Here is a 26,388-nt window from a genome sequence, read left to right as displayed (position 1 = left end):
GAACAACGTAGCAAAGACGAAGCTTGTGTGTGTGTGTGTGTGTGTGTGTAGATAAAGGGGGAATATAGAGGTTGCTTAAAACACAAAAGAGCAAACATTTATCCTTGGCTCTTTCTTCCTCTAGTTGACCCGTGGCATCGGCATTTCATCAACCCTGTTTGTCTGTGTAACAGTGAGAGGACACTCAGTGGACATCCTTTTCTCATCACCCACACATTTTGTTTTCATTCCTGCGGCAGAAAATGTAATGTGAGACCTACTGCTAATAAAATGCCCAACGCTGGGGACTTTGAAGATCTTAATAGCACAACTGCTGATGCAAATCCATAAACGCGTAAAAATTGTCGTCCTGCAACAGCAAACAACACATGCAAGTAATTAATTACCTGGCATGATTGCCAACCCCCACACCCCCCCTGCCCCCCTCTTCCCCCCTCACTCTGTATGCTGTTGTTGCTCTATGCTGCTAATGTTGTTTATCCTACTTTTTTTTTTTTCGTCGCCATTACGTGTTTGATTCCTGCAACCTAATTTGATTTCCACTGCAGAAAGCTTCCCGACGTCGCTGTCACTTTGTGTGGTAAGAGGTGGCGGCAGCAGCTCTGCTAATTTCCCTCTCTGCGGAAGCTCGAACCTTATGTTTCGTGTCTCGGCATCAACTGCGGTGACATCCTCGCACACACCGAGGCAAACGCACAGTTACACACTCGTGCACACTTCCCAATAGCCTGAGGACAGCCTGGAGCAACTCCAATTAACAGCAGCGCCCACTAAACAAAAATCGCAAACTCCTCTGTTCTGTACATTTTGTGGGACTTTCAAAAAGGGACGCTCTAAATTTGATCCTTTAGGAGGAATATTTGCCCTAAAGCAACATGGCAAAGAACACACACACATACACACACACACACACACACACACACACACACACACACACACACACACACATATGGAGGCACACGTCATCACAACATACATGCACGCATAGTGCCACTGGGAGATGTTTCATCTGTATCTTTCCGATGACTTTTTATCTTTATTACCATCGTCATCATTCTAACCTCCGCAGTACTGAACATCTTGCCCTGGAGAGAAAACGCGCATGCATACACACGCATGCAATGGCCCATGTGCCAAGAACACACACACACACACACACACACACACACACACACACACACACTGTCTAATGAAGGTTTGAGTGTGGGTGGATAAGAAGAGGAATGCTGATAAGGAAGTGATAGAGGGTCGGATGTAGAGACATAATGGATGAAAGGGAAGTCAGAAGGGGTGGGAAACAATGGTGGAGCTGTGTGGCGTGTTTAGGAAAACATGAAAAGCGGATGAAATGAGTGAGAGAGCAAAAAGTAGGAGGGCAGGAAAGCAATGAAATGGCTGGAAGAATGACAAAGGAGAGACGAGGGCTTCTGCGGTTAGTTCATCCCAATATTGAAAGTAACAAGGGACGGAGGGGAGGAGAAAATAAGAGGGAGAATGAAATGGCCTTGAGTGGGACCGGTGATATGCACGATGAATAATGGAAGGACAGAAGCTGCATAAGAAATTGAGATGCTAAGAGATCGGGATGACAGGAGGGAGGTGGCGAAAAGACGCATTGAATGGAGATATAAAATTAAGAGAATACAAAGGGAGGGTTAACACAAAGGGGTTTGTTAGAAAAGATTCAATTAGATTTACCATAGAAACAGCTTGACGTGAGCGGGGGATTTATTCTAGGAGTATTATCAAATGGGGCTAGAACTGCAAACGCAGCTGTCAGTTCATTTTTATTTGTTGTTACCAATACCTAAGTACAATCTTCTTCTTTGAGATGCTGTAGTAGACGTAGTAGGTGTGGCTGCCATTTAACCATATTCTTTGAACTAATGTTTTCCAAAGACTCTGATAGGTTTTCACTTTTTTCTGGGAGTATGATGACAAGTTAGATATCAATGTCATGTCTGTGCGTCTGTGGCTGCGTCATCGCCATTCGAACCGTTTCAAATGTGAAAAACGAGGCCTATTTGCAGGCCTCAGCTCGAATAAAGATAAGAAATACCTAATTAATTGTATAAAAAAAAATAAAAAAATAAAAAAATTAAAAAAAAAATATTTTTTTTTTATATATTTTTGAGATGAGAAAAATCATGGAACTATCAGAATACATGTTACTGGTTCACATAAGATAAGGATGGAACACAGCAGAACTTGGAAAACTCAAAAGCTCGATCTTGAAAAACAGCACTTTTAGGGTATTGTTTTTTGGAAAGTATGGGTATCCAAGACTTTTAATATGCTGGGCTCTTAGAACAACTGATATAGGCTCTATATACACAGCTATACATAGATACAGTGAAACATTTATGAAATATAGAGCATTTCAAATTAGAAAACTGATCAAATACTCCAATATTTGAATAAAAAAGTATTTTTTAAATTCAAAAACACTCTATATCACTTCTATGTATCACTCATGATGTTCATTGAATCAATAGACCGAAGATTGGACCTTTTTTGAGTGTTTTAAGCTCTTTCTATGCCCTTTTTAGTTATTTAGTTTAAGGTCAAATACTGCTTCAGACTCTCTGTTCAGGGCTGTATCTCAGCCCCCCCTTCTCCGATTTTCACCATTGAGACATCCTTCGAACCATAGGAGCCAATAGAATTGCCTGGAATTGAAAGCTAGATGATTGACAGCACTATTAGCCAATAAAGCTCAAAAAGGTCCAGCTCTGAAATCTGATTTGCTGAGCTTCCAACCCTCCCAAGAATCCGAGGAGTGTCGGAGAGACACGAATCGAACGGATTCACACGGAGCACCAGCAGCTGGACAAACATGAAGTGGAAGTACGGAGATATTCCATTTTTTCGCTGAGATTCGACCAAAAGTAAGTACAATATTCGATGAAAGCTGTGTGACTTTTTGTGTTCGAAGCTGAATATCTCTGCGATGGTTTACCGGGGAGAGAAATGGAAACTATGTCCGTAATCTCCGTCAGGCGCTCGTGCTTTTTCATGCTGCATGTTCGTAGGTAGCACGTTGCTAACGGAGTGTAGCAGCCTTTTTCTCCGGTCTGTCCGAGTCATATCGAGTATGATTTATGATATTTTGTTATTTGTTTGCTTGGCTGATGGGAGATGTGTTTGTCTCATGTAGAAGTGACCTAGTTCATGTTGTTCCCAGGACGCTGAGGTTTCTGCAGAACTATAACATCACTATATTCGTTCTTCGTGGGTTCTCTGCCAGTTACTTTTAACACAAAACTCTCTAAGTTTTGATGTACTCTGCGTCCAAATGGGGGACCTACGGGTGTATCTGGTTGCGGGTCTGAAAAGTGAAGCCAATGCGGAAGTGCCTTGAACTTGCATTCTTCTAAATGGCCAGCAGGGGGCGACTCCTCTGGTTGCTTACAAAGTCGGATTGTATAGAAGTCCATGAAACAATGACTCTACTTCTAACTAGATTTATTACCTCAGTAGACATTGTAAACATGAGTTTACGGTCTCAATCACTAGTTTAAAGTCTTCTCCAATACAGCATGATGTTTATTTTTTAAATGATGGTTCCATCTAGAGTTAAATTGACGATATAGCAGGGTATGCCTTAGGGCGGGGCTACCTTGTGATTGACAGGTTTGTGTTCTTGTCATACAACTTCAACCCTTTCAGAAGTGTGTTTTCAGATCATGAAAGTAAACATTTTGGTCAACTAAAAATGAGTTTTTCAGCATTCAGTTCTTAGCTCCACCCTCTCGTGTCACTTCTGGTTGCAACAAGCCAATATGGCGACAGCCAAAATGCCAATCTTGAGGCCTCAAAACGGCAGTCCACAAACCAATGGGTGGCGTCACGGTGACTACATTCACCTCTCATTTAGAGTCTATGGAGTCAAGAAGCTGAGCACTTTGGCGGTGTCAGCAGTTTGAAAAGAAGTTCAGGCCAATACCGTGATTTGTATAATGTTTCTATACATGCTGGATGTACCAGAGAGCTTCAGGATGACATATTAAGCTAAACAACAAAGGTTCAAGCGTCCCCTGGTAGCGTCCCCCGCTACCAGGGGTCACTGCCACCTTTTGGATACACAAACAGACTTTCCCTCGTGTGATCAATAATGAATTACGTTACATTAATGCGGCATAGGCTATGTTGAAACCGGCAGCTCAAATTGGATTCTTGGCACCCAAAAATCTGATAAAAGCAACAATCCGCATGGAAATCTGATTCCCCTTATTGACTCTCAAGCACCTATTTAATTTTTTCCCCCGACTCCCTCACCAGCTCCACTTATTAAGCTCTAAACATCACAGTCTTTGGCCCCCCGCTCTTTTCCATACAGCAGAGAAAAAGTCTCTTTAAGTTGAACTCTAAACTTCGACTGTGAAATTGACCAGATGTGACAATACAGATGATTTAATGTGCCTGTATAATGGAGCCTTTTCTGCACTTCCATCAGCAGTTAGAGGGTCCCTGCATGAGAGGTGATGGAACAGAAGCACTTAAGTTAATTAAGAAGCCTTATCTATGGTCCCTGCGCTCAGAAAAAGAGACCCGTTTGAATTGACGATAGCTACGTAATTACCCTTTATCTGCTCGTAGAGAGGTTAGGAGTTCTTTAATGAAGAGCAGTTTTGTTTAAGAGAGAACTGGAATATAAATGGTGGGTGCAGGCGTGTGTGTTTGTGCATGTGTGTGTGTAAAAGATAGGTGTGAATGTGTGTGATGTGAGGGTGACTATTTAAAAAATTGAATTATTACTCTCTGGTGCGATCATTGTCCTTCAGCTATGAAGGACCCCCTCCACACACACACACACACACACACACACACACACACACACACTAAGACAAAGACACATTCATGTACATATACTTTTCAAAAGCTGCTTATGTGATTTCATTAGCCATCTTACATCAGAGAGGAAGATCAGACAAAAGATTAAGTCAAAGAAATGGAAACAATACGTCTGAAATAGAATCCTTTTTTTTATATTGATGGCCAGCTTCAAGTGTTGACTGTGTGTGTGTGTGTGTGTGTGTGTGTGTGTGTGTGTGTGTGTGTGTGTGTGTGTGTGTGTGTGTGTGTGTGAGAGAGAGAGAGAGTTATTGCCTCAGATTTGGAGTGTTTACTCCCGTCTTGGGAAGGGCGCCACACTCCTCCGTTGGCTTTGCAATACGGTCTTTGGCTCTTGTGAAGAAAGCAGACTCATACATTATGAAATCCTACCTTGCCTCCTCCAGCTCTGGTCCTTTTAATGAGAAGACAGCTTGTGGCCTAATGAAAGTGGCCTGGCAGTAATTATGAAAAAATCGACTGTTGAATCTGAATCATTTCACTATTTACCAAAACAACAACAACAACAACAACAACAGGGATTTAGTTCTGGTGCCATTATTGAGGGGGTATTAGTGAATGTGCATGTTTTGTAGAAGTCGTTATCAGTGAACGATATCACATTAGAGTAACTGACTTCATCCTTCACAGACGCACGTCTTTAGCCTGTGGCCTTTAATCACGGTTACCTTCTGCTTTCCTCTCTCTCCATGGCAGAAAACTGAACTCCTGCTGTTGTAGTGCCCTGATCTCATTTTGCTCACATAATTGTTTTAACATGCAATTCAGTTTTTAAATGTATATTTCCAATGATGAACCGGAACGAAATTTACTTTGCATAGTTGTGCATTCCAAGCTCTACTTAGTAAAACTGAGTAATGAGCAAAGGTGAATTATAACGCAATCATAATGTGCTTAGATGTAATCTTGAAAAATGTAGCTATATACATATATATGCATAGCGAGATTAAAAAGATATTGGAGAGGGAATTAAGCCCTGTTTAACTTACTAACACTAGCTCTAAGCAGCTTATAATGCATCAAAAAAACTACTAATGCCAAGATTTTTTTTTAATCAAAGCAATTATTTAAATGAAAATACAATAATTTATTTTCTAACCACTTAAATTGTGTGTTGTATGCAAGTAACCACTGTAGACAATAACTAAGTCAAAAGATAACATTTAGAATTTGTAACTTTGCGTCCGTTGAATCATTTGTCGGAACGTTCCGGGACCGTGGTAATAAAAGAAGTTCAGCTGTCAGTTATAGTTCTTAGAATGAATCTCGGGGGAAAAATTGCAATCGGTGCGTCTGTACAACAAATCACAAAAGTATACTATTAGCGTGGGTTTGACCAAACAGTTTGAAAATGTATTAATAAAAAATAAAAATACAGTAACAAGAAATGTTACGTAAGTTACTGTACACTGTCTCTTGTTTCTGGGATAAACAAAGCATCATCAGTCTCTGTCTCCCCAACAACATTACGTCATTGGAGGAAGTAAAACAGAAATATATCTAGTTAACATACACAACAGTAAAGTCCATTCCAGTTAATTAGAATAATAGTTTTCATTGTAGACACTCTGTGCGTTTAGTATAATAGCAGACCTCTTAAAGCTAGGGTTGGTAATCTTGAGAAACTAGCAAGAATACGCTGGATTTTTAAAATGATCCCTTCCGGCCTTTTTGAGTAAAATTACGAACCATTGCCTTTCACAATTCACCTCCAATGCAAAGGCGGTTTCCGGCGGTGTTGTAAGTCACAGTGTGCAAAAGGATGGACATCGTGCGGTTTGGCGGCAGGAAGAATGAAACTTTTGATCCAAGGTATAATTACCAGTAAATGTCCCCTTCACATATGTATGTTCACAGTCGGGGGGGGGGGGGGGGCACTCACGCAGCGCTTTAGTGGTTCTGTAGCGTGATGACAAATAAGTGTGGCTGCTTTAATTGGAAGAGATTGGCAGGGGGTGGTCAGAGAGAATGGACGTGTATGTAGAATAATAGATATGTAGGAGGAGCTGGGTTGCGGGTTTAAAGTAGGAGGAAGAGAAGTGAAAGAGCCTTTGGTCAGAAATGGAATAAAGTCACCCGTGTTCCATTACCACCCTGTTGCTGCGTCAAAGTGCAGTTCGTGTCTCCGCGGTGCTTTGTCACGCGCTGAGAGGCGCTGTGGTACGCACACACGCTCCATCCACTTTTGTTCAAAGACGCGCTCATCCAGGCTACTTTATGAAACAAGGGTGAGACCGGGCTTTGTGGCGGAGCCAGTTTTGGGATCGTGATGGTCCGGGGATGATGAAGGTGAACGAGTGTTGGCGGTGGAGTGGACTCTGCAATTGATCATCTCCTCTTTAAGCTCTTTAAAGAGCAGAACATACGCTCTGTCCTCACTCCTGAGCCATCGCACATGCAGGAAAACAGGGAATTTTAATTTGCTTCATGAATCGTGTCATTTTGACCTCCTCCACTGCCGAACAAAAAAGTTTGCGGAAACATTTCAGGTTTAACAGAGCGGCATCTGTATCAACAGAGATCAATGACATTAACGTTCACTGTCCATATTTCTCAGGTTGTCTGTGATTTGTTTTCTTTCACTTCTCTCCCTGCTGCATGTCCAATCAGTCCCTTCTGCTCAGGCACTAAAATGATCAGATGCTGCATTTGTTGTTGTTTTTGTGTCACATCACCTGAACAGCAGCTACATAAAGTAATGTTGGTCACTCAGATGTTTAACCCACATGAACAACTTAAGTTACATAAGTACAACTTAAGTACAAACTGATTCATTACAATTCAACTGCACCGCAAATTACAGCCTCCAAAAAAGAGCATGAAATTGGAAAAAAAACACCTGAACGATTCCAACAAAGACCCCGTTATGGGAGGTAAAAAAGTTAACCAGACATGCCGGATTTAACAAACCAATTAGTCAGTCCTCATTCTTGGAGTTTTCATAGTTGTAAAACAAAAACATGGTGTTAAAAAACTTTCCTGTATTCTGTGCTTCCATCGCCAGCAGCTGATCTGCTCCAGGCGCATCTTTCTCTGTCGCTCAAACACACAGTGGCTCAACATATTCCACTGATCTGATACCAACAACATGATATTTGTTTTGTAAGAGAAAAGACCTGAGGGATGAGGACTTAATGGTCAATTAAGAAAGTGCACACCGGGTTTAATTTTGCATCTACGATAAAGAGCTGCTGCCCCACTTCTCTATAGGGAGCATCCAGGACTGTCTCCCAAGCAGGGAGATGTGTTTATTATGTGTGTGTGTGTGTGTGTGTGGAGGGGGGGGGGGTATTTTTATAAGTTATGATGATAAAAACAAAAGTAGTTGATTGTAATTAGTAGTATTGAGTATAAACAATGGTGGCATGCAACAAAGTACACGATACTACAACAAAAACATAAAACATCAGGAATTAGAGGAGTATGGAATTATAGGTGACAGAACATGGGACTTAAATTTTTTTTTAAGTCCCAACATTTTGACATTATCAATGCAAGGGGAGTGAAAAGAAGCCCTACAACAATGGGAGTGTATTATTGTACCATGGTGTGTTTAAACATTTTAATATCCAAACTCTTAATTAAAATCAGCTACAAGGTCACATCTCTCCACCTTCTCAGCTCACACTGCCACTTATTGCTTACAACAGGTTCATTCCCTGCAGGGATAAGTACGAGTGGTCCTGTAAACAATAATGTTGAGTCGCCTCTTACCAAATTACTCTGAGTGATTAGAAGTGTCCTCAGTGATGCAGTGAGTATGTCGAGGGCTTTTATTGTGATAGGTAAGAAGTGTAAGAACTACAGAACTTCAGTGCCATAGTTCACTTTGTCTGCTTTGTCTACGAACCATGGACGGTTGGCATGCGCACACACACACACACACACACACACACACACACAGACACAGCCCTGCTGGCGCACATTAACGCAACTCCATGAATACGGCTCTTATCAAAACACTGTCATTCTTAAAGTATCTGTACTAATAAAATGGGGTATTACTTTAACGGCGGAGTTTAGAGCTTAGCACTTATTGTATTCGTGTTTGTTTGTTTCTGCACTGTATTTTTGCTCTGCTTCATGCTCTTAGATGCTTGTTTAAAAAAGGAGATGCACTTATGACTTCTGGTGACTAGTAGTTCTCTTGAATACCTACAGTATGTTGAATACACTTCTTGTGAGTCGCGTTGGATAAAAGCATCTGCTAAATGACTGTAATGTAATGTAATGTTTTGCAATACTTTACTAATATAGGTATACCGTGCGACACTACTCAAAAATTGAAATGTTTCCAATGCTTTTGGTTTATTTAACAGTTATCTTATCTTTATACTGAGCGATACATCCTCACGGAGCCGCTAACGTGGCTGAAGAATCTTAGCTGTTAAATAATTTGTGTGCATGACTTACTATTCCTCCTTTGTGTTATAGATTAATAATTTGTTCCCTCAAATGTAATATTCTTGTACACCATTAGAGTCTTCAAATGTTGCAAGTACCGGCTGTGCAAGCTGTTGGCGCAGAGCAATGCTCCCCAACCTGGAGGTCGAGACTCCGCGATGGGGTCACAAGATAAATTCACGGGGGTCACAAGATGATTAACGAGAAGAGAAAAAAGAGGGAAAAAAATATTTCTCTTACAGAAAATGATCTCTTCTGGCAAGCTGAGGAGACGCGCTTGGAAAGGGAGGGGTGAGCTCAGGGGTGTTCAGTTGGTTGCATTTTGTCTATACACACTGGACCTTTTTAAAAATGTGTATTCAAGCCTTTTTGTTGTGTCTGAAAATGCTGCACTTGGCCTCGGTAATGCATGTCTGCAGTGTTGTAGCCAAGAGCGACAAGGCAGTGGATCAGTGGTGTGATGAATCAGCTAATCAGAGATCATTAGCTCTTGACAGCTACTCCACAAATCAAAGAGGAACCTCCGTGCGCTCAATCTGTTTTTGTTTTCGCAGAACTTGTTCATGCTTCAAAAGTAATACATACACCAGGTATGACAGGATGCCTTGAGCAAAGGTAAAAAAAAGTAAATGAATGCAAATACAGATCACACACACTTAGACTGTAAGGTTAAGGTGGGATGTAACCAGTGGAGCACGCACGGCCGACACACGGCTATGTAAACAAAGCACAGAGAAGCTCAGATTACAACACACACACAGAGGGAGAGAGCTCCATTCTCTGCCCAGGCATCACTCCACATAGCTTTACATATAGACCGTCGTTGTTTGCTGCTATATTGATGCTCTGAATATAAAATGTAACACCTTTAACAGGGCGATGTCATTTCTTTGAGATGACAAAAAATATGAATGGAAAGTTGTAAACTTAATGTGACTGTCTTGCCTCTCTCTTTCTATACTCCGTGTGTGTGTGTGTGTGTGTGTGTGTGTGTGTGTGTGTGTGTTACAGCAGAGAGTATGATACTACAAAAGAAGAAGATTGAACAGGGAATGATGTAAACTGATCTCTGTTAGAGGCCCACCTCTCCCTGGAGGCAAGATCATTTCACACGTGCTGAAAGTGAACACACACACACACACACACACACACACACACACACACACACACACACACACACACACACACACACACACACACACACACACACACACACACACACACACACACACACACACACACACAAGAGACGAACACAAAAAGCTTTTCATTGCTTCAAACAGAAGATATCCTGAATAGTGTGTGTGTGTGTGTGTGTGTGTGTGTGTGTGTGTGTGTGTGTGTGTGTGTGTGTGTGTGCTTGTGTGTGCTTGTGTGTGTACGTACGTGTGTACATGTGATAACAAAGATAAAAGTACATTTCCATTAAAGAAAAAGAGACAAAAAAGAGAACACATGCTGTTGATGAGGCCTTGAGATGGACTGGATGTTAATTGATTGATTGAATTGATTTGCATTTCTGCTACAAAGAGGGGTTTTCAGATTCTTAAATTTAGACTTTTTTTTCAAGGCCTGAGAAGGTAAAACTATCTCACATTTATTTTTTCGCAAGAACAACAGTAAAGAGGAAAGAAAAATATTTGTATATTTTGTGTTGCTGTTTTTTTCACACACACACACACACACACACACACACACACACACACACACACACACACACACACACACACACACACACACACACACACACACACACACAGAGGACTATCTCACCCATCCCAAAGAGGCATCATGGTACATACTGTACATGTAACTGCTATATGCTAATGTAAAACAATAATGTGGAAATATCACACCATAAAGTGGTACTGATCCAGATTGGACCACAGCATGACCATAGTGGTACCATTACAACACACTACATACCATATTTTTCAGTATTTTTTTCTTATTGATCATATTTTGTTGACAATTACAATCCAGCAGTCCTTTGAGGGAGAATTTGGCGGCAGCCATTTCCGTGTAATGGCTTTCTTGTTGGCAGCCAGGAGTATTTTAAAGAGGTATTCATCCTGAGTCATGAGTTGGTCTGGGATTTTGTCCAGGTACAATGTGACAAAAGAGCAATCAACTTGTGTCCCAGAAAATTGCATTATTTCTTTTACAATCTCTTGCCAGCATGGGAAAATAAAAAGGCAAGCCAAGAAAATATGAAAAGTGGTCAGCTGTTGTTTGTTTTTTTAATACCACACTGCCTCCAGCAGTCATCCTGTCCCTGATTACCTCTTTGAGTACATTTCCATTTTGAAGTCGCATTATATGGACCTTAGCTTCCCATTTACCATCTTCAGATATCTCCAGGCCTCATGCTTTCTCCCAGTCCTGTTTGACATACACATGAGGTTTTTGTATTCTTTTGAATATTTGGGATTTTAGATGTGTGTTATCTTTCATCTTATGCCTGGGATATATTGACCAATTTTGTGTAAATGTATGTGTATTTTTTTTGTATTTAAATGTATTTAAAAGGTCTTTCAAAGACTGACCCAGTTGCATCATATAGCGCTCATTTAAGTACTCTTGCATGCTTCTCAAGGTGAAACATCTTCAACCAAGGGCTACCATGGTCCACTGGTTTGGTTTATCCAGATAATAATCCATGAGGTGAACATGTTGCAAAATGTTCACTGACTGTTCAATGACTGTATTTCATTTGTTTCCCTGTAACATCTGCAACTACAACATGAATAAAAAAAGATTATGTTTAGGCTCTCACAGTTCACAGATGTTTGTCTACTTTTTTCTCTGTATAATACACATGAATAGTATATATAACATGTATTGCTAGGAGACAGTGTGGTTTGTGACTACTGGAGAGGTCCTGTTCCAAGGTTGGGAACCAGCGATTTTAGTAAGGAAGTGACAACAAAGAATAATACTCTGCTGTGGGAAACACAACTTATATCAATTGTTATTGTAGTGTTATTTTACTTTATCATATCAAACCAAATACAATATACAATATTTTCATGCAAGCATGTATGAATAGTGTGGCTGCCACCCTGCAGACTCACACTGTTCCATAAACCCACACGTCGTCTCCTTGTCTTGTGTCGGTGGCTCTTAATCCTGCTCCCCCTTTCATTAATCATCCAAACATGCTCCTTCATCACTTCCCCTCGGCACTTCCTAATAGATACAGTAGCATTGTACATCACACTCGCATGCAGGGAAGAGAAGTGTGGTCCAAAGGTAGAGGAGGAAGCTTGAAACATGACACAGTTACCATAATGATCAATTATGATGACTTCAAAATGACAGTGAGTAATGTAATAATGTAGGAGAGACTCAATCAAAGACATAATTCTTTAAATATTGTCTGATTTTTAAGTTACTTTTAAACATGCCTCTGTCATGGCGGGCCACAGAAAGAAGAATAATTCACAAAATGTACTGTGATCTATGGACTGGCGGCTAATTATAAGAAAAGTCTGGATAAATGGGCGCACTTCCATTTTTTACAACCATGCTTTGACTTTACTTGTCGTCTTAGGTGGAAGGGTCACTGCAAATCAATACAAAGTTATTCTGAGTGAACATTTTTTATTCTGTGATGAAACATTTCAATCATCCTCCAGGATGACAAATCCCCCGTTCGCAGGACACGAGGGGACACTAAACGCTGAGTTTGTGAATCATATTCTACAGCCTTCAGAGAAACCAGACCGGAAAACCTCCAAGAGATGCTGGAACGACATGTTAGACATCGATACCATAACCAAGGGATTGTATTTTGGGAGAATGGTGTTCATCCCTCCACTGTAGCTCTGGAGACTAGCCACGTTGTGGATTCATACTTAACGTGTTTGTTAATGGTGTTTCCTTTAAACGTTCACCCATCTGTGCTTCTAAAGTCCACGTTGCTGTTGATTCACTCTCTCCCTCCCCGAGACTACGGTGGCATCGATCAAACTGTTTCCATCCAAATACTGATCGTTAGGGATGCACCGAAGCGGCTTTGTCACTTAAAGGGCAATAGCTGGTCAGGTCACGGCCGCCGCTCCACACTGCGCTCATACGGCGGTTACAGCTGATAAAGCTGTCCCGACCAGCAGCGTTAGCACCCACCCTCCGGTCCCCCGTCAGGTAAACGCTGTTTGGTCGGTGTGAGCGCCGTTAGTGAGCCGTCGCCATGTTGAGAGCTGTTGCGAGGCGACCGAAATGCTCCGAATCTTGTTTCTTGCATCTTCGAGGTAACTTGACCTCATTGTGACTAAGATAAATTGAATTTTAACAAATGACATCGACAAACCAACTGAAGTTATGTGGATCTGTCGCGTCATGGACGATACCCGATTTGCTTAATAAGCTCAACCCAGAGATCTTTTTTTTTTTTCTTACGTTTTTTTGGGATGTCCTTATGCAATCAGTGAAAACACAGCTGCTCAATTTTTTTTTTTTCCTGACAAGTCACCATGTATGCTTGATTGGCACATTTTGAGATCTGTATCTCCTCTGCTTTCATGCACACTTTTGTTTTAGACTTGTGCCTTTGGTTACACAACACATCACAGAAGACTTCTTGTGCAATACGCCCAATTCCCAGCAGACATTTGGACTTTTATCATAGTATTAGTTTCACCATAGCAGTGCATTTGCATAATAGGACCCTGAATCATGAATTTCATTTTCCTACTTTGACGTGTCGAAAAGTCCTTTGAGAAAAAAGGGCCTATAGTGTGATGGAACGGCATCTGAAAAGACTGCACGGATTCTTTAGGGAGGAAATTAACTCATTAATGCTTAAGCAAACTGCTCGGCCTCTAGTTCCACATCTCTCTTTTCTTCTTCTACCAACAATTTAACTGCATCCCTAGTGTAAATGAGTCCCCGATTGGACGCCTATAATGAAAACCAGCTGGGCCTTTGAGCCCCGGCGTCTGAAGATTAGCCTCTAACCTGTTAGGAGGAGAAAGAGAAGAGAAGAGATGTTAAATGCAAAAAGCAAGTATAAGAAGGGTAAAAGGGAATGAATGATGTATAGTGAGATAAAGAGTTTCCAATTGAATTACTTCTCCACCAGTGCAGCTGAGACCACTCACGCACACCCTCACTCACTCACACACACACACACACACACACACACACACACACACACACACACACACAAAGACCTGCACACGAGTCACTTTCCAGCTGCACGTTCAACCTAAATGCTTGTAAAAACCAAAGCCAATCAAATCTCCTCCCGGGTGAGAGGGCAGGTGTTCAGCTACGGTTGGCAGCTGATTTGGATGATGTGTATTTGTGCATACGTGTGTGTATATTTGTGCATACGTGCGTGCACAAATGTGTGAGTAATAAAGTGTGAGGTTGCGTGGGAAATCCACTTCAGCTATCACACAGCCCTCCCCACGCATGGTGATCTTCCAGGGTCAGGTCGTCCTCCGAGCACGGGCTCTGATTGGTTCCCGTGACCTGGCTGTGCCGTGGTAACCCAAACACACACACACGCACACGCACACGCACACGCACACACACACACGTACAGCCTGGTGGTCCATGTGAAGGTGTTTTTTATCCCAAAGTTATGATTAATAAAAGTACCTACACAAGGTTTCTCTATATCTCTGCACCTCAAATTAAAAAAAACTTTTATAAGACGATAAATCAGCCCCCTCTTTTTTTCTAGAGATGAATGGAGGATTGGCTGGCCTGAGGGGGGCAGTGTGGCTCTGTGGTCCACGAGGTAGAGGAGATAAGAGATGAAGATGTCCCCGCATTGTAACTTTCCCTCCGTTGTCACTATTCATTGAATAGGACCCATGTGTCACATTCTCATCTTTTCATTCTCTCTTGTTTGTTGCTGCCTTCAAGACCTCATAAACTCTTGTCTCAGAGAACAGTGAAGGGAGAGATCATGAATGTAACTTGTTTGGCATTCAAGAATTTTGGTTAAGAAGAAAGAATAATAAAAAGTTATCAATGACAGAAGGAAAAGCAGCGAGTGTTAAGTGAATGTAATTAAATATTACACGGTTTAGTAACAAATAATGAAACATGTCCTCATAACCACTGCTTTTTGAGATCTTTTCCACGCGCCCTCTCGCATATGTCATGTATCGGCAGCTCCTTGTTGATCTGTGCTGTTCACTTTGTTGGGTCTTTGACGTGTGCTCAGCTCCCATGTGATTTATTTCTGACAACTGCAGTGAATGCAGCATGTGTGTGTGTTTCAGCAGAGCGCGTTTGGGAGACACGTAGAGGGCAGAAACAGGAGATGTCGGGGGTGACAAGGTGCTGTGATGTGCATTTGTGACAGATGTGCATGTGGAAAGCATGTCAGGGGGTGCACATGCACCAGTGACCAGCTCAGCCAGGTGCATGCATGTGCAGTGTAAATATGTGTGTCAGTTGGTGTGTGTGTGTGTGTGCGTGCGTGTGTGTAACCCTGAAGTCATGACTTCATGCATGACGGTTAAAAAAAAAAAGAGTGCATACATTCCTCTTTGTCTCTCTCACACAGATATAACACACATGAAAGAGTTATAATAAAAGAATAGTTCAATATTTAGGGAAATTTAGATAAGATCTACATCGTTGACAATCCCTTGCACATCCTTTCTATGTTTTTATATTTAAATACACTTGCCACTTTTACAATATACTTGTTTTAATGTACTGTCTGTTTGTTTGTCGACCATATTTTACTGTCAATTTGAATATGTGTTCATTGTTTATTGTTATGCACCATTCACCGAGTCAAATTCCTTGCATGTGAACGAACGGTTCTGATTCTGATTCTGAATACCGCTCCCATGTCTGTGCTTTAACTATGAAGCTTAGCTTAGCTTAGCACAAACACTGGAAACGGCTATCCTGTGGCCCTGTCAAGCGGTAATGAAATGCGCCTATACCTCCAAACCTCACTGATTAACACGCTACATCTCGCTTGTTTCATTTTTAACGGGTACTGATGATTTCTTGGCTGTGATCAGTTACTTCTCGGAGTCACCGGTGGTTTACTGCAACTGCTCAAAGCCAAGAAATAGTCTGGCACACAACCCCCCCCCTGAAACTGCAAATTGCCGTTTTTACACATTTGGTTTTTACATAATAATACACTAATACATAAAGTGTTAATTAGCGAGCTTAAGAGGAGGTAGTGGGAGGATTTTTAAAGTGTTGAACGGAACCAAGCTAGCTGTTTTGTGCAACGCTAAGCTAACTGACTGCTCACGTTGGCTTCATATACACTGTGCTGACATGAGAGGGCTTTTTAATCCCCTCAATTAATTCTGCCAGAAAGTGAGAAATGTGGAGCTACTCCTTTAAGTGCAAAACAAATACTCATTCTCCTCTAACACTGTTTGGAGCCTATCATGGACGTCACAGTATTTAAATGAATAAAAGGGTCGTTTATCTTCTCATTTTCATCTCAGTTTTATGAGCAAACAGAAATGGTTCTTTCAATTAGAGCGTCAACATTTTAGACTTTTATTTTAGAGATAACGTCTAATAACGATGTGGCTGCCTCGTTCTCGCAAATTACCGCACCGGACACCATCAGCCTCTGTTGGCATTCAAATGTACATATTGATCAGTTGTAAAACTTGAAACTTGAGCGTCTCAGAGCTCTAGTTTGTGCGGCAACGTATTGACTGGAGCAAAACAAAAATGAAGCAATAAAATGATCCAGTGTCATGACAGCCTGCCGAGCACAGTAATTAACACTAAGCAAATTAATAGCTGCGGAACGGATGGGCCTGGATCAGCTATTAAAGGTCAGGACGCTGAGGAACTTTCTGTCTGATCCCTGTTATCTCTGTTCTGAATTCAAAATCCCTTCTTTTTTAAAAACGCAAACAACCAAACTGTGCTGACCTGACCTCAGAAAAAGTTTTCCTGATTCGTTCTCATCAATAGTGAGCCACAGGAAGGAGGCATTTATTCCTCACACAAGGAGACATTTCATCTTGTGGTATTGAATTGTGTTTCTATTCCGAGGTGATTTTGATGTTTTTCCTCTGCATGCACCCTACAGAGAGGATAAAGTCAGTAGAAGTATTTTTAAACCACTAAAGGAACTCTTACACGCTTTTGATTATCGGTTTCCACACCTCGCATATGTGGGGTCATCAAGTGTGTGCCTGTCTGTATACATACACATGTGCCATTATTAGATTATCATCACATGAGACAAATCAATCAGAGATAAGACGGGAGAAGTAAGAGATGTTAAAGAAGGCATATCGGTGGAAAAAAATGCATATATGGTTGAGAGATGGAATTGTTTGTGAGTAAAGAAGTGGCTTTGGACCAGGATGAGTAAAGTAGAGAGAGATGGAACTGAGGAAAATGAAAGCTTGTGGTGTGCTTCCTTCAGGGCATGGCATCAGTTTTCTCTGCAACACCGTCCACACCCTGTAGCCCGGGAGGGCGGGGCCTCGGGAGCCCCTCTGGCGTCCCCTTGTGCAAAGTGGTTGCCGGAGTTTAACGAGCCCAGGCATGCACACAAATAACGCGGTTGTTTATGTTTTGCATATTCTCCTTTTACATCTGACCGGTTTCAGTTCTGTTTTGTGTTCCCTTTGTGTTTGCTTTCCTTTTATGTGCTGGTTACGAGCGTGCAGTGGGTCCGCTTCCACAGTGCGATGCTGGATAATTGCATGTGATTACAGGTGCGCAGGGAAGATCCCCAGAAGAGCACGCCGCAGCTCTGTGGGAGCGGCTGCGAGGCCCCTGCGTTCACACGCCGAGCCGGCCAGCGTGAGACGAGGAGGAGCACCAGTTTGACCGTCCGCTTTGTTGCTGCAGGGATGACACACGGCAGGAGCTCAGAGATCAAGTGTACACCTACACAAAGAAAGTAAAACAAACAGCAAAAAACAAATATATCACGGAGGCACAGACTCATCCACTAGCGCCCAGCTTGAGCCTTTCGTTTTGTATTTCTCTCTGCACCTTTCTCTGCCCAGTCCACACAATGACCCTGAAATCATTGGTTATATTTCCCCTTTCATACTTCAATAGCCCCGCTTTTTCTGCTTTCTCACTTACTCTTCTTCATTCTCCCTCCTTGAAAGAGTCCTGAAAGCCTAGGCTGGGATTTTCACACCCCTTTCTCTCTGCTTGACTCACTAAAAAGTGATCCCTCTCCACGCCGATCTTCCCTTTCTCCCACTGGTGTTACACTTATCCCCACATCCCTCCCCGTCCCTTTGAGTCCACTACAGGTGTGACCTAACTCCTTACAATTCCCTCTTCATTTCCTCACTCGCTCCCTCTTTTTTTTTTATCACATGAAAGGCTTCCTGCTACCCTCAGCTCATCCTCATTCCTGCTCTTTCTTCTTGTGCACCCTCGCCCTCTCCTCTAGCCCCAGGAGATAGCTTGGGTAACAGGTGCGAGTCACTGGTTTTTGGGGGATCAAGTTTCCATCTGCCTGAAATGCAAGAATGCGGCATCACCCTGGGCTACAATGAAACCGAAAACAATAAACCACTAAGTCACACACACACACACACACACACACACACACACACACACACACACACACACACACACACACAAAGAAAGACTCATAAACTGTCAGCAGTGTTCGATTAGAAAAGTGGACTTCTATTCATTCAGTTTAGTAGCTTCCAGTGTTGTCTTTCTCCGTAATTATTTTTCCTCACAAACAAACGGAGGGAGATGTATTGAGGTCAGGAGCGAGATGATAAACATTTCCTGTGCATAAACGTATAAAAGCACGCAACAATCACACAGAGCTCTTTTCTCAACGAATGAGCACTTCTAGAATCCACATGGCCTCGACATCGCATCGTGGCAACAAACCACAGCCTCAGCACAAAGATGTCGTATTGTTTTGTGCACACAAACAGAGGATGTATGTCGTATTGATGGCGACTGTGCACTCTGAGTAGGTGTGGCACACATGCTGTGTTGAAGCCTGATTGATATCCAGCAGCCTGCGGCAAAACATGATGGTGAAAGAGCATTTTACACAAAAAAACAGCCATTGTGCTGATGGGAACAAGAGTTCTAAACGCAACGAGAATAGGCAATTGATGCCGTTAGTCAATGTCCCACAGCTCCGCTTCAAAATCTCTGTCTCTTTCTGTCCGCAGCCACTTTCCCATTGTGTGCATCCTCCCAGCACTCCACTGCTATATGACAGGTCAGTTAATATTGACATTATCTCCCTCCACCACGATGACAGCTCGAGCTGCAGGAAGCTGCTCATTAGCTCTGCATGCGCCTGTGTGTGTGTGTGTGTGTGCACATACAGCATTGTGTTGATTGCTGGGACATAAGTCATTAGCCTATTCAAACAGGTGGTGAAGAGACAGGGGACAGTACCAATGTTTATCTGTGTAAGGAGGACAGAGATCGGAGTCATCGTTCAGCCCTCTGCCGAGGTCATCTCGCTGCTGCAGTGAGTGTTAAAGAGTGTGTGTGTGTGTGTGTGTGTGTGTGTGTGTGTGTGTGTGTGTGTGTGTGTGTGTGTGTGTGTGTGTGTGTGTGAGAGAGAGAGAGAGAGACAGAAAGCGAGAGGAGAGCGAGATTTGTTGAGCAGGTCGCTAGATGCCTTCGGATGGATGTCCATGCACATGTCAAGTTAGATATCCGTCTGAGGTGCACTTACAAAGTGATTATTGTGTGTGTGTGTGTGTGTGTGTGTGTGTGTGTGTGTGTGTGTGTGTGTGTGTGTGTGTGTGCGTGTATGCGTGTGTGTGTGCGTGTGTGTGTGTGTGTGTGTGTGTGTGTGTGTCTGTGTGTTTGTAATTATACGTGTCTCTCTCTGGGTGAGAAGCCATAACAGGATGCTTTGGTGATAGCGAGCAATAGATGGATTGAGGGTAGAAAATTCAGTGGTAATTGTACTGGATACACAGGTAATTGGAAGCTAAATTGGCTTCAGAGTTAAAACCTGTGAGCACTCAGTCAGTCTGTGTATTGAAACCAGATAACCCGCTGTTTGTGTGTGTGTGTGTGTGTGTGTGCGTGCGTGCGTGCGTGCGTGCGTGCGTGCGTGCGTGTGTGTGTGTGCGCGCGACCTGAATGACTAATAACTGGACACGTTACAAAATAAACCCAATAATGTTATGCAAAATGGCTGTTTGAAGAAATTACTTAAAAAACAAAACATTTAGTTTCATTAAATCTGACATTTATTGGCATTTACTTTACCATAATGTATCTTACAGTCAACTGTTTGTGTTTGCTCTTGTTAAAGGATGATGGGTATGGATAACATGGATTTAATTTCACCTTCTGAATATGAATACTCTAAACTAAAGGTTCCCTTATTACATTTTTTTAGAGCTTTTGATCTTGCTCAGATGTCATCATGTGACAGGTGGTCGTATATTGTACAGTATGTATCCCTGTCTCAGGCTTTGATGAGTTGTTCTTGTTCACAAATAGTTGCAGGGCAAAGTGGATAAATTGTATTTTATATGAATAACTGAATGGAGTATTAAACTTTCTTTCAAAAATTTACTTTTTACAGGGTTTTTATCAAATAAAATCTAGCCCGATTCACCCTGGGGTAAAATATGGACAAGTTATTACCTCCAACATATTCCTTTATGAATTTCCAGCCTTCTTTCAATTTATGATTCGGGTCAGTTCTAAAGAATATTTTTCCCTGCAGCTAAATATGTTAAAATGCTGCTTACATTCATACACATAACATGACTGCAATATCTATGACCTGCCTCCACTGGAACAGGACAGAGACCGGAGGAAAGTAAATGAGACAGCTTTATTAGAATTTGGTGCTCAGAAGAATAGCGCTGGGAATATGAAAGAAGCCAGAAAGAGTTTGAAGAAGAGGAGGTCGGAGGTGACCAGACAGGGGCATCATTATATTTAGAGCCTGGTAATATATTCCTTTAAAAAAAAAAAAAAAAAAAAAAAAAACCTCGCCCAAACTCAAGGGCACCACACAAAGTGCGACAGAAGGCTTTTAAAAAAAGAATCATTGAAACAAATGAAAGTAACTCTGTAAAAGAGACAAAAGCCATAGTTGTGTGTGAGCAAGAGATTGTGAAAAAGGCGATGGTATCATAGCAACTGGCAGACGTCCAATGTTTAGGAGCAGTCATTCGCCGTCTGCAAACGCGTTGCTGCTTGTCTGGTGTGGAGATAGGTGGAGGTGACTGAGGGGCCCACAAGGAGGCCAAGATCCAAAGTCACAAAGACCACTGAGGGGGGAGGGGGGGGGGCAGAGAGTGCAGAACAGGGCAGCCAGGTGTGCGGTTCCTGAATGGTTTGCACCTTGAGGAAAATAGTCTAAGAGGAAATGCAGAGTTTGACAGTGGATTGTTGCATAGTTTTTTGGTATTGTGCAGTCATGAAGACCCCAGCAATAAGACGGCTGACACATAGGAAGCAATTAAAGGTCTTGCCGGTGCCGCTACACCGAATTCTCGGTTACATTTGTGACAGAAATACGGATGAGTGACAAAACCAAGGTGATGTTAAGGTGTTTGGTCACCTCAAGCTGTCAGAACAGCTTCAATGCTCCATGGCATAGTTTATACAAGGAACCTCACTGGAGGGACGAACAACATCCTTCAGCTGGGTTAATAATAGGACACATTCATTAAGCCACTTACCCATAGGAATACGCACAGTACATGATCACATGATTAGTCACATGTATGCTCAGAGCATATAATATAATGACAAATAAGACATTTCCTGAAATGTTCAAAACAAATGCTTTTGAAGAGTTTCTATTAATTATTTTTAAGTTTTAGATTTTTACTTGTACTTACTCTTACATTTAACTTTTAGTTGAATAAATGTGTTTTGGGGATTGAGAAGGCCATAGCATATGATTCTCATGAGGCTTCTGCATTTTTTTGATCTACTCTGACTGATGCCTTTTCCCATTAATTTCTACACATTATAATATAGTTCTGACAGCAATTTTGAACTAGAAGATAAGGATTTTGGTGTTTTAATGTGAAATCCAGAGCAATCTCTGAAGATTGGTCCTGCAGACTGAGTGACAACTACGTTTCATGGAAACTATAGTTGCATCGTAGCCTCTTTAATTACTGGAAACAGAAAGCATGAAGCCAGTCGCCAAATGAGCCTGGATGGAAAGATACATGGAAGAACCGGGGTGAAGGTGCTTGAGGAGAACGTGTTGGGGACAGCTAGACAGTGTGGGGAGACTATTTGGCCACTCAGGGGATGGGAAGTCTGCCTCTGAGGATTTATTGAGGCAATAAAAGATAAGGTCACTGTGTTGTAGGCTTTAATATTAATGTGCCATTTAATGACCCTCACCATGGAAGAAACTAGGTTATCAGTAGAAGGCTACTAAGATATAGCTCCAGGCAGGTTTTTTGTAATGGAGCATGTGTGTAGCCGGACCACCAGTGGTGCATCAGAGAGTTCCTCTTCAGTAAAATAATAAAGTGAAAGTTCTTTGAAGTGAGTAAGGGGGGGGAACAAAACCCCAGGCTATATTCTTCTCATTGTTGCCTCTTACTGCCTCACAAATGATCTATTAAATAATATACAGTAACAAAATGAACAACATGAAGTCCAATACTACTTTAAACGCTGCTTATCAATTTTAAATTAGAGAGAAATTGGTAATAAACTTCTTCCGGACACTTTTCTCCGTGTGGGGGGTTTTGGGGCGCCGTCCGCCACGCTCTCAGTGCTGGCATGGCTTCCCACCCCTTTAGTTCGGGCTGACCAATAGGAACCGCGGGAGCACTCGGGTCGACCAATCAGCAACAAGGGATGATAGTGAATGGAAGTTTAGTTTTTGAGTTTGGGATAGCAAGCTCGAGGGAGAGCCTATAACGGAGAGACTGAGCGAGAAAATCGGGATATTAGTGTGAAAAGTCAGTCAACACTGTTAAATAGTGACTGTTTGCTTTCTCGGAAGATTGAAAACGCAGCTGAATCAGGCTGAACGAGAGCCCTCTCTCTCCGCTGAGTGTGGTCGAGGAGGGTGGCAGGTGTTCAGTTGAGGGAGACGCATCGCCTCAGTCGGCTCCCCTAAAGCCTCACTAGGGTGCCCGGAGACGGAGGGACAAAAACAGGCTAAAACGCTGAAACGTTGGCCTGAAACCACCGTGAGTATGAAGGGAGAACAATGAAACGTTTTTGAAGTAAACGTTTCTTGTGTTTCCCCCCCCCCCGGCTGGACTGTCGTGGAGGACCGTTGAAGACTGGATAAAAAAAAAAAAGAAAGAAGCGGAACGCGCCAGTGTCGCAGTAGCAGCAGTGAGAGTAACAGTATCGTCCGTGTAGCGTTTTCTTTCCCACTTCAAACCGACTGATACTTTGTGGCTTTAACTAAACACTTTTGCATGCACGTTCAAGGGAAGACAAAAAAAACCCTATCCCGGTTGTTGCAGAGAAACTTGTAATGCGTTTATGTCTATTATTTTTTTGTTTAATGCTAACCTGTTGTGTCATTGTGCCGCGTAACACGATACCCGGCGCATTACGGAGAGTTAGCCTATCGGGTATCCGAGGGCAGAGTGCCTCTTCTGGGAGAGTGCTGGATCATTTCGACCCGCGACGACTCGGGATAGCAGTTAACGTTCATTTGGATTTCTTACTTTAGATAACAGACTGCACGCTTCTCCATCACCACACTTTGAGGGGGAAAAAGACTCTGTCTAGTTGGTTTGCATAAAAAAAAAAAAAAAAATCACAGAATCAATTACTGGAATTACGTGCTGTATCGCCTCTCTGTTAATACGACCACTCTCTAAAGAGTTAAATGATCCGCGGGACAAATCCCCCAGAGAAGACATTTGAGGTCGATAGCAGAGAATAAGCCGATAAGTCTAAAATACACTCAAATGTATTAATTCCTCGCTTTGGATCAATCCAAATGAAAATGAGGTATCGCAGGACGCAGAAACGCACGGACTCCGCCACAGCAGACAGAGATTACCGTGCCGTTACACCGTAAAGCCAGACACTAAGTGAGGGAAAGTCTTTTCTTGCTGTTGAGGCGAAACCCCCTTCCCCTCATTTTTCTCCCGCTGCCTGCTGAGATTTGCACACCGGAGCTGGGAAGTCGCAGAGCGGGGAGCTTGTCGGCAGTGACGGCGGTGAACTCCCGGAGCTCTTGAGCTTCACTTCACCGGGAGGCAGCGGAGCCGGGAGCCCGTTCCTCTCCCTGCTCGGACTTATTCTCGTTCGAGAGAGTTGCAGCAGCAGCAGCAGCAACAGCAAAGCACAAGCGGACACGGACGCTGTTGGTCCCTTCTCCCGCCTTGATGAAACCGGGAATTTGCAGTCCTGAGGGGTCCCCGGAGCGCGCGGAGGGACCCGCGGCAAGGAGCCGACGGAAGATGATGGAGACCGTGACGGCCCGGAGCGGGAGCCGGTGTCCGCCTCTTTTTCTGCTGCTCTTCTCGGAAGCAGCTGCCACATGTTGCACGGACAAGGTAGGAGCTTCATTCCCACAAGTCCTGGGTTCAAATGTCACCCGATGCACTAAACATATATGTATGTTGATATATGTATTTAGATCCATTCACACTGTAGGTGTTTAAAGGGCGACATGTTTACTAAGTGTATTGCATGAAAACACTTGACAGACTCATTTGTCACTTGCGACATGGTGAACAAGGGGGGAAAGTGAGATGATGCCTCCTCAACGGGAAACAAGGGTGTGATTTATTAGACCAAGTAGAAGAGTGTGCCTGTTAGTTGGGATGTGTCCCTGCAGGAGGGTAATACAGAGGGGGCTATCGGGCCAACAACAACGTTTTACTGTTAATGAAGTCAGGTTTATTGTGTTTGGGGGAGGCACCTGCTAGACTGAATGTGTAAATGATTTGTTATTGTTGTGACGCATGGATTGCAGGGTCATGATTGTAGGATTAAGGTATTGAGGATGTGTATGGGAGGGGTGTTAATGTTCCAAGCATCGATAATCCCCCTTTTAGTCAATGACCTGCTTAACTACAGCATAGGCATACATTGTGTATGCATTTAAATTGTGCTGGCAGGTGTCCAGATTAGTGCCTGATTTGTTGTTGCAGAAGGTTTAGTGTTTGGACTAGTTGTTGAATACAGCATCAGGAACTGCCTGGGAAAATTGTGCGTTGCCATGTTGTTTTTTTTTCTTCTTCTGTCTTCCTCTTCCAGCTATAGAGAGAGTGATGGCGAGAAACTGTGGATATTTGTGTGTTTTCGTGCGCATGCACCTCATGGGATCGTGCCAGAGTGCCAAAACCAAAGCACAGAAAAGGTCAGGCTGGTGTCAGCACACCGCTTTCTCTGGGTCACAGATGGCGTGGTGGGCTCAATGTAAGGCTGAGACTTGGGGGGGTTATGTGGAGGAGGGGGGTCTTAGGAATGTGTGTGTGTGTGTGTGTGTGTGTGTGTGTGTTAGAGGTGGGGGTGAGCTATTTTGTGAACGCGTGGAGAATGTGTGTGCCGCTTAAGTGTATGATAGAGGAGGAATGAGGAGGGAGAGAAAGTGAGAAGGAGGGAGGGCAGTGTGACGAAGAGGACAAGGAGGGAGAGGGGAGTGGCAAGGGAGGCGGGTCAGAATATGAAATGGAGTGTGTGGGGGGGGGATGCGGCGCACCATGCTTGTCAATCACAAAGCTGTGTCTGCAGTTCAATCGATGATGACGGTATGACAACACCTCTGTGTGTGTCAAAAGTTGCTCTCCTCTCCTCTCCCTTCTTCTCCCCAGTCGTCACACTCTCCCTCCTCCTCCCTCCCTAGGTGTTGAGAAGGAGGTGGGAGACGGAGGGATGGTGTGGCTGCAGAGTCAGCTCCTTTTGTCCTCCTCCTAATGTCAAGGTCTCAGTACCAGCACCCGAGTTACCACAACCCCCCCCACCCCCCCCCAATCCCCACTCGCAGACACACCAACCCCGTCCAGCTGTCTGCTGTGAAATGTCTGCACCTCAGGATGGCTGGCAGGAGTTGTGTTGGTCTATGTGTGTGTGTGTGTGTGTGTGTGTGTGTGTGTGTGTGTGTGTGTGTGTGTGTGTGTGTGTGTGTGTGTGTGTGCGTGCGTGCGTGCGTGCGTGCGTGCGTGCGTGCGTGTGCTGGGGTAAGGGGTGAATTAATTGAAATTAGTGAAACAGATGCGGGACAGGGTTGGTGGA

This window comes from Cebidichthys violaceus, unplaced genomic scaffold, assembly GCF_023349555.1.
Source record: "Cebidichthys violaceus isolate CVI_PGR_0920_01 unplaced genomic scaffold, fCebVio1.0.p SCAF_4, whole genome shotgun sequence".
Lineage (NCBI taxonomy): Eukaryota > Metazoa > Chordata > Actinopteri > Perciformes > Stichaeidae > Cebidichthys > Cebidichthys violaceus.
The sequence above is the reverse complement of the archived record's forward strand: the minus strand, read 5'-3'. Positions refer to the sequence as shown.